The sequence below is a fragment of the Cynocephalus volans genome, chromosome 1 (genome assembly GCF_027409185.1).
Source record: "Cynocephalus volans isolate mCynVol1 chromosome 1, mCynVol1.pri, whole genome shotgun sequence".
Classification (NCBI taxonomy): domain Eukaryota; kingdom Metazoa; phylum Chordata; class Mammalia; order Dermoptera; family Cynocephalidae; genus Cynocephalus; species Cynocephalus volans.
In genome coordinates this window covers 89,302,984-89,319,136 of record NC_084460.1, presented here as the reverse complement: position 1 = coordinate 89,319,136, position 16,153 = coordinate 89,302,984, and positions in this window count along the sequence as shown.

The following is a 16,153-nucleotide window of genomic DNA, read 5'->3' as shown; positions in this document are numbered from 1 at the left end:
TTTACAGGAACGGTGCTGTTTCTATGCCAACAAGTCTGGCATTGTCCGAGACAAAATCAAGAAATTACAAGAAGACCTCATCAAGCGAAGAAAAGAATTGTTCGAAAACCCGCTCTGGACTGGACTTAATGGACTCCTCCCTTACCTCCTCCCTGTCTTGGGCCCCCTTCTTTGCCTCCTTTTACTTATAACCTTCGGTCCCTGGGCATTTTGCCATCTCACCAACCTAATTAAAAAACAGGTTGATGCTGTCCTTTCTAAACCTATCCAAATTCATTATCAACGGCTGGCATCAAAGGACGCGGGAGAAGACTACTAGGGCTCCTTCCCTACGGGGACGACATGATAACCAGAGGCATGTCTACCCTCTCCCTTTAGGGAGAACAGGGTATGAGCACCGGGGTGAGTGCAAAGCAAAGTATTGCAAGGGAAGGTCACAGAACTACGACCTCCTCTGGGTTTCCCTGTGAGCACGCCTGGCTTGCATAGGGGTTGGTATCTAATCTATCAAAAATCAATTTCGGCTCTGCCCCTCCCCCCAAAAGATACCAAGAGCCAATGATGGTGGATTCAAAAAATCCACGGGGGAGCCAGGCCCCTACTCCCTCGCCCGGTTAATGCTCGCCTTCCCTTCTGTCTTTGAACAGAAAGGGAGGAGATGTCGGGAGCCATATCTAACAGTAGCCGCCATTTTTAACAAATAACAGCCATTTTATGTAAGCCTTTCTCCTCCTCCTCAGAAAAGCCCGCGCTCGCCAAGCCAACACTCCTCCCCACCTCCTCTTCTCATACCACGCCACTATCACCCCCCTGCCTTTCCGCCTATCATAACAAGCCAACGCTCCTCCCCACCTCCTCTTCTCATACCACGCCACTATCACCCCCCTGCCTTTCCGCCTATCATAACAAGCCAACACTCCTCCCACCTCCTCTTCTCATACCACGCCACTATCACCCCCCTGCCTTTCCGTCTGTCATAAGTTGCCACACTCTGTGACAGCCCGCCCCTTCTTCACTATGTATATAAGCAATTGCCTAACAATAAAATTTTGAGGCTTGATCAGAATTTTGTCTTGCCTCCATTCTGCGTGTCTCCTGTCCCTCCCTTTTTTCACCAGCTACAGGTAGTCCTCCTCGAGCCCGCGTTCTTATCTGTCCCGCAGGCCGGGACAAGAAGGGTTATTGGTACCAAGAGGGGAAGTTCTTGCCCTTCTGGTAAGACATAAGCCAGTTTGCCATCCCGAGAAAGGATGGTTGCAGGAATAGGTATTTTACCCAGTTTGGGGCCCCACAGGGCCATTCAAACAGAAGGCCAGTAACTCTCTGACTTTGGCAGTGGTCCCACATGATCCACCTGCCATTGTGTCAGGGGCACTCTCACATAAGTTATATGCCTATCAGGGGCAACTGTCTCCTCATCAGGAGCACATCTGCCCATCAGGGGCATTTTTCCTTGTGTTTATGCAGTGCCTGGTGAGCCATTAACTACCCGGCCTTGCAGGCAGCATGCTGCATTCTCCAATGTAGCCACCCAGCTACATCAGCTGCTAGAGCTCTCTCCAGCCAACTTACCTTAGCCAGTGCATCAGCTTCATCATTGCCAATTCAACATTAGGCCTCTGGTCCTCACCTGCCCCCAAAAGACGAGCACCTTGGCCTGCTCCCTAATCGAAACCGAATATTTCATCCATCTCCTCAGGAGCAAGCAAAAAGTCCTTTAAATCCACTGAAAGTAACTTGCTGCCTGTTTCTGGATGTTTAGTGCTGTTCAGGGTGCAATTGCTGCCACAAGGCAAATAGAACTGCATTTGGCTGCCAGTCAATTTTCTTCCTATCAACCCCTGCTGTAAGCAAGTCAAGCCACATCTGCTTACGGCAAGTCTTGCTTGGTCCCTTCAGGATAAAATCCTGAGTATTTCTTGGGGGGTTGGTCTTAGCCACCTTTTGGGCCCCTTTTGCTTGTCTCGTCTCCTCTACTTCACCCAAACCAGCTATCATGGTCGTTACCTCATGTATAGGACAAGCAACGTATGGGGCCAGTAAGGCCATCAGTGACTCAAACGACATTGGGCATTTTGCAGCACTGTGTCTCTCATGCTGCCTGTAAAATTTTCGTCATCTAGGCCACGAGTGTTCACGTTAAACATTGACTGCCACATCCCCAGCTCTCGAATGATTTGGACTAACTCAGCATATGTTTGCCATTTACTAACGATCGGGCAGTTCTCCAGCATTTGCCCATATGGTTCAGGCAGCTGCACTCACCCGGTCCATTAAGGAGTGATTACCCGGCCCTTGTGCATATCTGTGGCCATTCTGCAGCCACTGCCTCAGGGACAGGTGCGTGGTGATGGAGACCAATTCTTCCATCTTCTCACCAGAGCATACCACAATATCAACCCCTCGGTCCCATAACTGCAACAGCCAAGCAGCCAGGGGCTATGCCTGTCTCTGTCAAAACTTTCTCCCCAAGTCAACAAACACAACCTGGGTATATGGGACATAGGTGGTAAATTGGGTCACCTGTCGATTGCCCACTGGTTGTCCACCTGGTCTCATAGGTTGCTTGTATTTCACTTTCTGATGCACAAAAGGTTGTGCCTGGAGACTTACAGTCTCCCCCAACTCACCACTGGGTTCGTCATCTTCCCTGGTGTGAGAGACAGGAGTTGCCAGTCACTGCATGTCATTTTCCATTTATCCGTGCTTCCGATGACTCTGCTTTCCACTTCAAATCTTCTAGTAGCTGCACATCATCTGTCAACAACTCTGCTTTCCATTTCAAATCTTGATCAGTTTGCAGCAGAGTGAGCAGCAGTCAGGCTCTGGTCAGCAGAAAAGTGGCCACTGGGCACCACATGCTCAAGGACAGCCACATTTCCTCTCCCTCCCAAGGGGCTTTCTGCTTCAGTGCCTGGTCTATGCTGCCTTGCATTATAGTGAGCATCAACCAGATCCTGGTCAATAGGAAAGTGTCCATGGGGTACAACATGTTCAAAAGTAGCTACATTTCCTCCTTGGCTCCTGTACCTGCTCTGAATCTTGCCGACTATGCCAATTGTAGAGCTAGGGCTAGGGTCTGGAGCTCACAGACCCCTTAGCCCATTCACAAACCATTCAAACACACGTCTATGAGCTAGGTAACTGTCAAAAAGTTCCTTGGAGACTTGGCTGAAGAAGGAATAGTCTTTATTCAGCACACACAAGACTATGAGCTAAGCAGTCCACAGAGAAACTCAGAAACTCAACTGCTACCAGCAAACCGAAAGACAAACTGAAACTGAGCAACTGCCAGCAGAGTAAACATGTTCTACTTTTAGATGCAAGCTCTGCCTGCCAGCTTCTGCTTCACAAAGTAAAGAACACACAATAGCAATTACCTAAAAAGATACATTGGTGCACATGCACACTAACTCCACCCACACACAGCTTGTTTACAAGAAATGTGTTGCTCGACCCCCAACCAGAATTGAGTGGTGGAGCCTGACTAAATTATCCTATTTTCCCCACAGATTAAAAATAATGTTTGCACATTATAAATCACCAGCAATTTTCAGCTATTATTATATAATATATCATGTATTTTGTATAATGTATTGTGTGTATTACAATTTTTGCATTGCTTAAATATATACTTTTCTACTATATTTTATTCTTCTTTACATGTTACATCATACCTTTTATAATATTTTGATTATAGCATTTCTAATGGAATAGAATCACCTCTGAAAGTATTCAATAAAACACATAGCTTTTTCACATAAAATAATTAAAATTATTATTATTATCTTCTAAGGGGGGTGGCCGGCCAGTGCAGGGTAAAATTATTTTATAATACATAAAAAATACAGTGGTTTTGGTCAAGGATGCTTCCAGAAATGGATGAAGCTTATGATCTCAATTAGCAGAGAAAATGAGTCTAAACAAATACACATTAACATTTGCAAAAATTTCCATATTATTCCATTTTAAATTAAATTCACACATTTTCTTTTACACTATTTAAAAAAAAATAATAGATTATTTCTTAAAATAAAAGGAAATTAAAAAATCAAACCATTATTCTGTACAAAATAGTTTGTAATTAAAATGTACCACAGCTGTTTAAATTGGGGCATGGCAAAGCACACATCATTTTTAGATGTCTGATTAATTAAAGTTCTAAAGTTTTCCCAGCAATTATTAAAATAGAGACTCACAAGTTATTCAGTCATAAATGAAGTTACAACTCCATCAATTTGCTTTAGTAGATTAGTGTGCTCTCTTGTCAAGGAACACCAGAATTATCCAAGAATCTTAAACAGAGCCCTCACTTCTTATTTATTTCCTTTTCAAGTCAATGGTGTCATCTCTGACAAGGTTTGAAAATTTTTTCTCATCTCTGCCAGTGACACACACAAAATTACACAACCATACATGTTTTTCAAGTTTGACAGAATACAATACAAAACAAATCCGTGATGTTCAACATTTTTCTCCAAGTAAAATCAGTTACGTTTTTCTTTACTTGGCAATGCAGCGAGCAGTTTATAAGACACTCTGTTCAATGCTTTCACGTTATTGACAAATGCAAGATTACATTTTTAAGATCTAACATTTGACTATCAAGTCATGTATTTATGATGTACTTTTATAGTTGATGTCGTTTTGATATAAATAGCCATTATTTGATTTTTTTCTGCTCATGGTAGAAAGAAAGTTGCCACATAAGAATGACTGGGCCTTTGGGTCTCATTAGTGTCAGTGAGGTGAATAAACTGAAAGCATAAATAATTTTTTTGTTTTCTGTTTTTGACATTTTTCTTTTTGTGCCAGGACTGATATAAAAAACATCAGATATTCATAATCCCAATGAAACACTACTTTTTCTTTTATTTCTATAAATAAGAAACTTTTCTGAACATTATATACATTCCTATGCCATCCTGAAATAGTTTAAAATAACTTCATAATCTGACATATATTTAGTTATTTTTAAGGCAGAAAATTATCAAAAGAGAGAGAAAATTGTTTTGTGACTTTCATGAAGAAAATATGAACAGAAATTTCATAATTTGTCCTCCAGAAAATATCAATTATAAACTTTGAGGACTTATACTTTCTTACAGAAATTAAGATATTCCTTTAAAACAATCAGATGAAATTTGTTAGTAGAAATCTTACAAATTTAAAAAAATATGTGCATTTTTTCTTTTATTTTAATGAATTAGTGTTTTTAAATTTATAATTTTCAAAGTACAGATATTAAAAAAGATAACATTTGAGAATTTTATGAAGTCATTTGAGATTTCTCAGAATTACAATTATATCCTATAGTTTTTTAAAAAATACCTGAATCAAATATTTTGTTGTTGCTTTATCAGCCTTTACTTCTACATGTTGCCCTTTTCCGATTGCTAACATGTTTTTGGCAAATATGTACAAATGATTTTCTTTAATGGTGTGAGGATTGGGATTTTAATATTCTTAAATTAGTTTAAGTGTTTCCATTACAGACTATTATTATACTTCCATTTAGAGAAAAATTTGTTCTCTAGGATTTATAAATGTAGCTTGTTTCGATGAACCCTTTATATATTATAGAAACAAGTAAATGTTGGCATGAAAGTGATTAAATCCACTTCTAGTTTTAGTTTATTTGATGAAATATTTATTCCATAAACCCATGAGCAGGAATTATGTTCTTTTTCCTTCTATCTCTAGTAGTACAGTGTTGGAACCACCGTATTTACAAATTATCTATTTAGTGAGTACATTTATTTTATAATAAAATAATTACTTTGTTGTTATTTGTTATCCCTTGGTCTTGAATCCTTTATACCTACTACATTTTCTAAATGGTAATAATTTTTCAGGTAATTTTCAAATTAAGATAAAAGGTAAATATGTAATGTGTTTATATATAAGTCCTTATGATTACTAATCATAAACTTGCTGTACATAGGCAGCTGCATTATAATGGAAAGAATACGTGTACACAGTCTGAAGTTAGAGAGCTTAGGCTTATATCTTATCTATTTTCTTACTAATTCTTATGACTATGGCCAATACTATATCAGGAAAATTAATGAACCATGATTTTAGGTAGACTTATGTCAAATTTCATTTTTTCCCTCCCACAAATAATAATAACTTTGGAGGTTTTTATAAAGTACTTAGAGTTTTACTTTCCCCATCTCCATATAGGGGATAATATCCATGATATAGAGAAAATGCATTTAGACAGGTATAAATGAACTGTGAAACACTGGAAACACAGTGAGGTCTCAACAGATTTTTCATCCACATTCAACTATAAGCTTCCAGTCCCTTTTTGAGCCTCTATAAAGCAGAGATTATGAAATCTTTGTAATTTGGAGGATTAAACTGCTAGAATTGCAATACAGTTTTATAGAATCAGAATATTTTCTCTTTTGTGTTAAAGTGAATTTTTCACAACAAAAATAAGGCATCTAATCTGATTGAAAAATAATTCATGCATTAATTTAATAGGTGTTTATTGAGAACTTCTCATGTGCCAGGTACCATATTAAACAGAGAAACAAGACAAGTACCTTCTGCTATGGGGTAGACATACAAAAGGAAAATGAAAAATGAAAATAAGCTAATTACAATCAAATTGTGATGTGCTATGAAATTAAGAAAAAGAAAAGAAAACTGAGGGAATAAAAGAATGTGCTGCTGTATTAGTCCATTTTGTGTTGCTATAACGGCATACCTAAGACTGGGTAATTTATAAAGAACAGAGGCTTATTTGGCTTATGATTCTGGGACATCTGCATCTGGCATGGGCCTCAGGCTGCTTCTACTTATAGTGGAAAATGTCAGGCAGGTGGTGGGTACCAGCAGATCACATGGCGAGAGGAAGCAAGAGAGAGAGAGAGGAGGTGCCAGGGTCTTTTTAAGCAAAGAGCTCTCCTCTGGCTGGAACTAATACAGTGAGAACTCATTCATTACTTCCCCTCCCCCGCCAGAGCACTAATCCATTCATGAGGGATCCGCCCCCATGACTCAATCAGTTTCCAACACTGCCACACTGGGGATCAAATTTCCACATGAGTTTTGGAGGGGACAACACATCCAAACTCCATCAGCTGCATTACAGGTGGATAGTGTATTAGTCTGTTTTTGTGGTGTTGTAATAGAATATCTGAAACTAGGTAATTTATAAAGAAAAGAGGTTTATTTTGGCTCACATTTCTGGGACAGCTGCATGAGGTGTGAGCCTCAGGCTGTTTCTACTGATGGAAGAAAGCAGCAGGCATCCCAGCTTGAAGGTGCAAGATCACATGGCGAGAAGAAGCAAGAGAGACAGAGAGTGGGGAGGTGCTAGGGTCCTTTAGACAACCAGCTCTGGCCAGAACTAATAGGGGGAGAACTCACTCATTATCCCCACTCACAAGGAGTGTATTAATCTATTCCTGAGGGACCCACCCTGTATGATGCAGACAGCTCCCAACACTGCCACATTGGGGATCAGATTTCAACATGAGCTTTGTGGGGGACAACATACCCAAATTCTATCAGATAGGCTTCACAGAAATTCATAGTTAGGAATTCTGCTTGAAATAGAGATGAGCTAAAGATGTGAAGAATGGGAGAAAGAGCATTTCAGGCCCGAGGAACTATACATGAAGAAGCCATGGAGTGAGAAAGTTTAGAGTTTGCATGTTCCAGGAACTGAAAGAATATCTGTGTGCCTGTTGGTTTAATATGCCAATAAGATTGAAGACACAACATAAGATTGAAGAACTAGGAAGTACAGATCATTCCTGCCCTTGTATGTTAGAGAAAGATTTCTAGATTTACTTTAAGTGCAATGGGATGCTATTAAACAATTTCAAGTAAGTAAATGACTTAATTTGATTTATTTATGAAGGTTTCTCTTGCTTATACATATAGAATAAACTGAAGAAAGAGAGAAGAGAGAAACTCCTTAGAATGCTCTTTCTCTAGTCCAGCAAAGTATGACAGTGGCCTAGACTAAGATGTTAGCAGTGAAGATAGAATGAATAGGATTTGTGTATCGATTAGCAAAGAAGAACAAAAGAAAGGGAGGAATCAAAGACAATTGCTAGATCGCAACCACGGACCACCTGGATGGATGGTGAGGACACTCACTTTGTTCATGCTGGGAAACACCTGATGGTCTAGTCGAGGGTGTGTTTGGATAAGAAAAGCTAGACATTTTAAATCTAATTAAATAGAGATTTTAAATAGGTAGTTAAATAACTCTTTTAAACATAAAGTTTATAATAACTAACATACTTATATATTATTCCTAATTTACTAGCTAGCAGATTCCTCCCATCTCTCATTATATTTAGAAGAAATTGTGTAATGGAAAAAGGTGAGACTTCCTAAGAGAATTCCTATAATATTGCCAGGTACAAATGTTATTTGTTTTACATTTTTATGTTAAAGAGTTTCACAGAGCATGATGGGAGCCATTAAACTTCTACTTTATATCCAACACTGCCTCTAAATCTGCTTGGGATTTTAACCTTTTTTATCTATATCATTTTTTAAATCCTTGAATTGAGACTCTTATACTAAAGGTCTTGCATTTCCCTTTGGTGTTAGTCCATTTTCTGTTGCTATAACAGAATCCTGAGACTGGGTAATTTATAAAGAACAGAGGTTTATTGGCTTATGGTTCTGGGACAGCTGCATCTGGCATGGGCCTCAGGATGTTTCTACTCATGGCAGAAAACAGCAGGAAGCTGGCGGGTACAAGCAGATCATGTGGCGAGAGGAAGCAAGAGAGAGAGAGAGAGGAGGTGCCAGGGTCTTTTAAACAACCAGCTCTCCCGGGAACTAATAGAGCAAGAACTCACTCAGTACCTCTCACTCCCCAGGGAGAGCATTAATCCTTTAATGAGGGATCCATCCCCATGACTAAACAGCTCTGAACACTGCCACATTGGGGATCAGATTTCCACAAGTTCAGTTGGCAGGGGGACACAACACGTCCAAACTCTTATCACATTCCTTTCCTGCTCTTACATCCTAAGAGTGAATGATTTTAGCTATCAATCAACCTATGTACTCACTCATACACACACACTTTTACAATGCACTTTATAGTTATAAAATATAATCATATTTATATATATATAATCATAATCATTCAAACTATATGATTAGTACATTGGTAGAGTACTAAGAATTCAGAGTGCAAAATTGGGCATACAGTGAATATATCTGAGACCTTATCAAAAAAGTCAAAGAACGATAAATACCAAAAGTTTCTCAACAGCAGTTAATTCCAAGGAGTGTTAGAGAACTAAAGTAATTTGCCCAATGTTATGCAAATTGTACAATCAGTATTATTTTATTTGACATTTAATTCTAAAAACCTAGAATGTTAACCCTTATACACTACAGATACTTAATATATAGTAAACAGATCTATAGCTAGGTCTGTATCAACTTCTAATTTTTGATTATACTTTTATATTTGTGTGTATACATGTGTGTGTACATATACTCACACATAATATACATTAAATAGTATGGAGTACAAGGACTTGACTTATTTGGAAAATATTGGATACATTTTGAACTCCCACCACGGAGGATGATAACTGAAAAATCAAAAGTCTGTCTTCAGTCAGCTCAGTTTAAATCCTTGATTACCTATACACAATTAAAAAAATACACAAACATATGTGTAATTTGGGTAGATAGCTGAGCCATCTGATAAGTACACACACAGTTACACATATGATGTGTACACATATGCATATATATTCATATATGTATGTATATAGTCAAACATATTCAAATGTACTAGGATATATAGAAGGCATTCACATGGAAAGATGTTGGCCAAAGAGTACAAACTTTCAGTTATAAGATGCAATGTATTGTATACTTGATATTTGCTGAAAATATATCTTAAGTACCCTCACCATAAAAAACATAACTATGTAAGGTAATAGATATGTCAATTACCTTAATTGTAATCATTTCACAATGTATTCATGTATCAAAACATCTTACATATATACAATTTTTATTTGTCAATTATGCACCAATAAACCTAGAAAAAGAATAAAACGGTTATCTGAGTATAAACTATGAATATCAAAAAAGAAAAATTAACCTGTAATAGCAAGAAAACCAGCAGCATAGGGAAAAGCACATTTATGACGATGGTTCTGTATGAACAAAATAGTCATATAAATGTATTGACAAATTTATTTATACAAAAGTTTTATAAATGCATATAATGAAATCACTGAATTACATATGTTTTACGTTTAATAATGTTACATTGCATAAAATAAAAAAAAATCCTGAGAAATGAAGAATATATTTTTATCATGCTAGTGGAATATCTTTGGTATTTTGTCTAGCAAAGCCATTTGTTACCTTTTATCCATCCCTCAGAGATATTCTGGTTATGTTTATTTTATTCGTAGTTATTTTTACTTTATTGAACATTCCTTAAATTCTTTCCCCAAATATATTTACTTTTTAAAATTTTGACATTAGTACACGACACAGTTTCTAATCTTAGAATCTTAGACCACAATTAATGTAGAAGTTACCTGTATTAAACTGATTAAGTGATGAGAAGGACAGGAAAGAATCACTAAAATACCTAGGGAAAAAAATCCTACAATTCAGTGATACAGATAAGGTTTAAGGGCTTATCTTGACTGTTTTGTTTTTAAAGGCACATATTAAAGAATGACCTTCTCATTAAGAGATAAGAGTAAGGTCAGTAATCATCCCTTGTTAATTGCAACCATTGCTCTTTTCTATAAAGGTTCATTTATAACTAATTCCATGCATTTGTCTCCTAATTTATAGTTGTCAAAGCACAGGAAAGATTTATTATTTTCTGTTTTGCTGGAAACCAAAAAGTAACTTCTACATCTTAAGTTTTAGATGGAATTATTACCACAAGAATTATTGAGAACCTACTTTGTTTAAGACACTGTGCTTAGAATTTTCACAATTATTTCAATAAACCAGGAAAGTGGGCTTTAAAGTGCAAATGTTAAGAAAATCAAGAATGAGAATGGGAAACTTTCCCAAGATCATATAGATAACTCCAGAATAATGGTTTCCTCATTTCAAAGCCATCATTTTCTACAATATCTTACTACCCACTCATGCCTTTATGGCAATTTGTTCAAACAATTATTGCAAACAATTTTTAAAAATCATAATAAATTATTCATGTTAAAACATGTTTTATTAATTTACATCAATCATAGCGCTTGAAACTCTCTTCTGCACCCTATAGTCTACTAGTCTTTCAGCATCAAACTTGGCTTTCTATAGTTAGAAAGTAGAATTCTGAGAATCCAAGATAGAGTTACTGCATAGTGATGCTCACTTTTAAAATAAATTTTTATCCTTTTTCGGAAGAAGAGAATTGTGAAAACTAGATATTATTCTAAATTAAGTTTAATTAATTAAAAAAACCTTTATCTTCAGCATTCATAACAAGCATCTGTTTTTATTCTCAAAAGTGCCATAGTTTAGAAGATTAATTGTATGGTTATTTTGGCAGTAACAGAAGTATGCTGCAGGTGCTACAAGATCATAGATAATAATAGCAAAAACAGATTATGAATCAGAATGTTTTCTGAAAGGCACTGTCAACTTTATCTAACAGATGAAGAAGTCAAGATCAAGAAATGTTGTGTGGGTTGGGTCAGTAAAATGGCACAATGGAGAGTTCCACTTCTTGTTTCTCACAGAAACACCGATTTAACAACAATATACAAACCAAAAATATCTTTATAAGGTTTCTGGCATCCAGTTAAGTTTCAGTACTCCAAGTGAGCACAAAGCTGAGAATAGCCACAATGAGATAGGTAAGAAGAGCATTTTCACTTTACCCATGTCAAACCCTCCAGCAAGCTTGCATAGCTCAGTGACAAGAGAAATAGTTTTGGCCTGTGACTTCTCCCTTGAGTAAGAAAGAGAAATTGGAATGTATGTCCCGTGTTTCAGCTTTTCAAAGCCCTGCCTGGGTGACTGGATTCTGTCTTATCTTACTCCTCATTCAGAGCCCTGGTGGGTATAAGGTCTGGGGACTGCTGAGAACAACAAAAAGAGGCAGGTGGGTTTCAGTGGCCAGCAGTGCTTTGCACAATCGGGAGGGAGAAGATGCACATCTTTATACATCTCCCCGGGGAGGGAAAAAGAAGAGTGGAGCATGCCTGCAATATCCTGGCTCTTCTGAGAGTATCCTGAAGTATCGATTTCTGTCTTGCTTTACTCATTATTTACAATGAGAGAGAGAAAGGAGTTGAGTGTGTGTCTGGAGATCCAGGTTTTTGGAGGTCTATTCAAGGGTTTGATATCTATTTCGTCTGACTTGGGGCACTGACAAGGAGCTGCTTGGTGGCCTCTGAGAACAAAAAACAGTAGGCTGTCTTGTTGCTGTGCCAGAGAGCTTGTGGAACCCTAGACAGACATCAGAGGGAGCAAGAGATTACATGCTCCCAAGAAATTGAAACTAGCAAATTCCTCTGATTAGGACTTTAGGTGCACAAGTTCAAAGAAAACACATGCACATTAAAGGTTTGAAAGGACCTATATTCTCTAGCCAGGTTTACTGATAAAAGTCTTTCCCTCTACAAAGTTAGTCCAGAAAGACTGGTACATGTGGCTATTCTTTCACATGCATAGATATCAACACAAAAGTTCAAAGAACACAAAGAAACAGATAAGCATGACCCAACCAAAGGAACAAAATAAACCTCCAGAAACTGACTGCAAATAAACAAGCATATAATTTACCTGTTAGAGAATTTGAAATAACAAGGTCAGGAAATTGATCCATGAACAAAACAAGCATTTCAACAAAGAGGTAGGATAAGTAAAAAATAAACAAACAGAACTTCTGAGGCTGAAAAATACAATAACTGGACTGAAAAAGTTTACTAGAAGGGTTCAGAAATAGACTTAATCAAGCAGAAGAAAAAATCATCATATTTAAAAATAAATCATTTGAAATTATCTAGTCAGAAAAGGAAAAAGAAAAAAATAAAATAAAAAGAGTGAAAAAACTTATAAGACATGAGATCCTATCAAATAAACTGACTATACATTATGGACATTTCAATAGTAGAAGAAAAGAAAGTGGTAGAAAGCTTATTTAAAAAAAAAATGACCAAAAACTTCCCAAATTAGGGGTGGAAAAAAGATATATGGATCCAAAATATCCAAAAGACCTCAAACGGGATAAATCAAAAGAAGTTCACAGTGAGATATCTTATAATCAAAATTATCAAAAGTCAAAGACAGAGAATTTTGAAAGTAACAAGAGAAAAATGACTTATTACATACAAGAGACTCTGTATAAGACTATCAAAGATTTCTCACTGAAAAACTTGCATGCAAGCTGATATAATCAATGTGCACAAACATGAAGTTGTCAACCAAAAATATTATATCTGAAAAAAACTTATTCTCCCAAAGTGAATAAACACTTTTCAAGATAAACACAAGCTAAGAAAATTTATTACCATTTGACCTGCTTTACAAAAAAAGATACTGCAAGTTGAAAGAAAAAGACAATAAATGGCAACACAAAAACATTTGAAAGTGTAAAACTTACTAGTTAAATTAGGTATATTGAAAATTACAGAATATTATAACAGTGATGCATAAATCACTTTTCATTCTGTTATAAAAGTTAAAAAATGAAAGTACAAAAATTATTATTCTAAAAATGTGTTAACTGAGAAAATGTAAAAAGATGTAATTTGTGACATCAATAATATAAAATATCTGATGGCTTCACAACTGAATTCTACCAAATATTTAATGAAGACTTATACCAGCCCTTCTCAAACTCTTTTTACAAAATTGGAGAACAAGGAACACATTCAGCTCATTTTGAGGCCAGGGTTACCCTCATACCAAAATTAGACAAGGACACAACAAGAAAAAAAAAAAATTACAAGCCAATATCTCTGATGAATATAGATTCAAAAATTTTCAATCCAAAACTAGAAAACTAAATTTAATAGCATATCAAAAACATTTACCCAAATTTAGTGGAATTTATCCCAGGGATGCAAGGATGGTTCAACATATGCAAATCTATATATGTGATATACCACATTAACAGAATAAAGGAAGGAAAAAAAATCGTGATTATCTCAATAGGTACAGAAAAAATCATTTAGCAAAATTCAACATTCTTTCATGATAAAGACTCTCATCAAATTAGGTATAGAAGGAATGTACCTGAACACAATAAAGGCCATATAGGACAAATCCACAGCTAACATCATAATCAATAGTGAAAATCGAAATTGTTTTCTCTAAGATAAGGAACAAAAAATTCATGTCCACTCTCATCACTTCTGTTTAACCTAGTACTGGCAATCCTAGCCAGAACTATTAGGCAGGAGAAAAAAATAAATAAATAAAAGACACCCAAACTAGAAAGAAAGAAGTTAAGTTGTCTCTCTTTGCAGACAACATAGTCTCATAAAAAATCCTAAAGACTTTACAAAAAAAGTTAGAACTAACAAATGAATTCAGCAAAGTTTCCCAATCAAAAATCAACATACAAAAATTAGTAGTATTTTTAGAAACCAATGAAGAACTATTTAAAAAATAAATCCAAAAAACAATTTACAATAGTTAGAAAAAAAGTAAAATACTTAGAAATTAAAGTATAGAAAACAGAAATAAAGGTGAAAGATCTGTATAATAAGAACTATAAAACATAAATGAAAAAAATTAAAGACACAAACAATGAAAAGATATTCCATGCTTAAGGATTGGAAGAATTAATATTGTTAAAATGCCCATACTGCCCAAAACAATCTACAGATTCAATGCAATCCTTGTAAAAATTCCCATGACATTTTTCACAGAAAAACAAGAAAATCTATTAAATTCCTATGGAATCACAAAAGACCCCCAGATTGTCAAATCTTGAGCAAAAAGAACACAGCTAGGGTCATCAAACTACCTGACTTCAAAATATACTACAAAGCTGTAATAATTAAAATAGCATGGCACTGGCATAAAAACAGACACATAGACCAATGGAACAGAATAGAGAGCCCATAAATCAATCCCCACATTTGTGGTCAATTTATTTTTGACATTGGTGCCAAGAATGCGTAATGGAGAAAGAACAGCTTCTTCAGTAAATGATACTGGGACAGCTAAATATCCACATGCAGAAGAATGAAATTAGATCCTTATCTCACACCATATACAAAAATTAACTCAAAATGGATTAAAGACTTGTTAGAGAGGAAAGAAGAAGATGGAAAGATATCCCATGTTCTTGGATTGGAAGAATCAACATAGTGAAAATGTCCATACCACCCAAAGTGATATACAAATTCAATGCAATCCCCATCAAAATTCCAATGACATTTTCTCAGAAATGGAAAGAACTATCCAGACATTTATATGGAATAACAAAAGACCACACATAGCCAAAAAAACACTGAGCAAAAAATAGTAAAGCTGGAGCCATAACACTACCTGATTTTAAACTATACTACAAAGCTGTAATAACCAAAACAGTATGGTACTGGCATAAAAACAGACACACTGATCAATGAAATAGAACAGAGAATCCAGAAATCAACCCACACACCTAAAGCCATCTGATCTTTGACAAAGGCACCAAGCCTATACACTGGGGAAGAGACTGCCTCTTTAGCAAATGGTGCTGGGAGAACTGGATATCAATATGCAGGAGAATGAAACTAGACCCATACCTTTCACCATACACTAAAGTCAACTCAAAATGGATTAAAGAATTAAATATATACCCTGAAACAATAAAACTTCTTAAAGAAAACATAGCAGAAACACTTCAGAAAGTAGGACTGGACACAGACTTCATGAATACAACCCCAAAAGCACAGACAACCAAAGGAAAAATAAACAAATGGGATTATATCAAACTAAAGAGCTTCTGCACAGCAAAAGAAATAATTAACAGAGTTAAAGGACAAGCAACAAAGTGGGAGAAAATATTTGCAAAATATACATCTGAAAAAGGATTAATATCCAGAATATGCAAGGAACTCAAACAACTTAACAAGTAAAAAACAAGCAACCCAATTAAAAAATGGGCAAAAGAGCTTAGTAGGCATTTCTCTAAGGAAGATTTACAAATGGCCAACAGACATATGAAAAATGC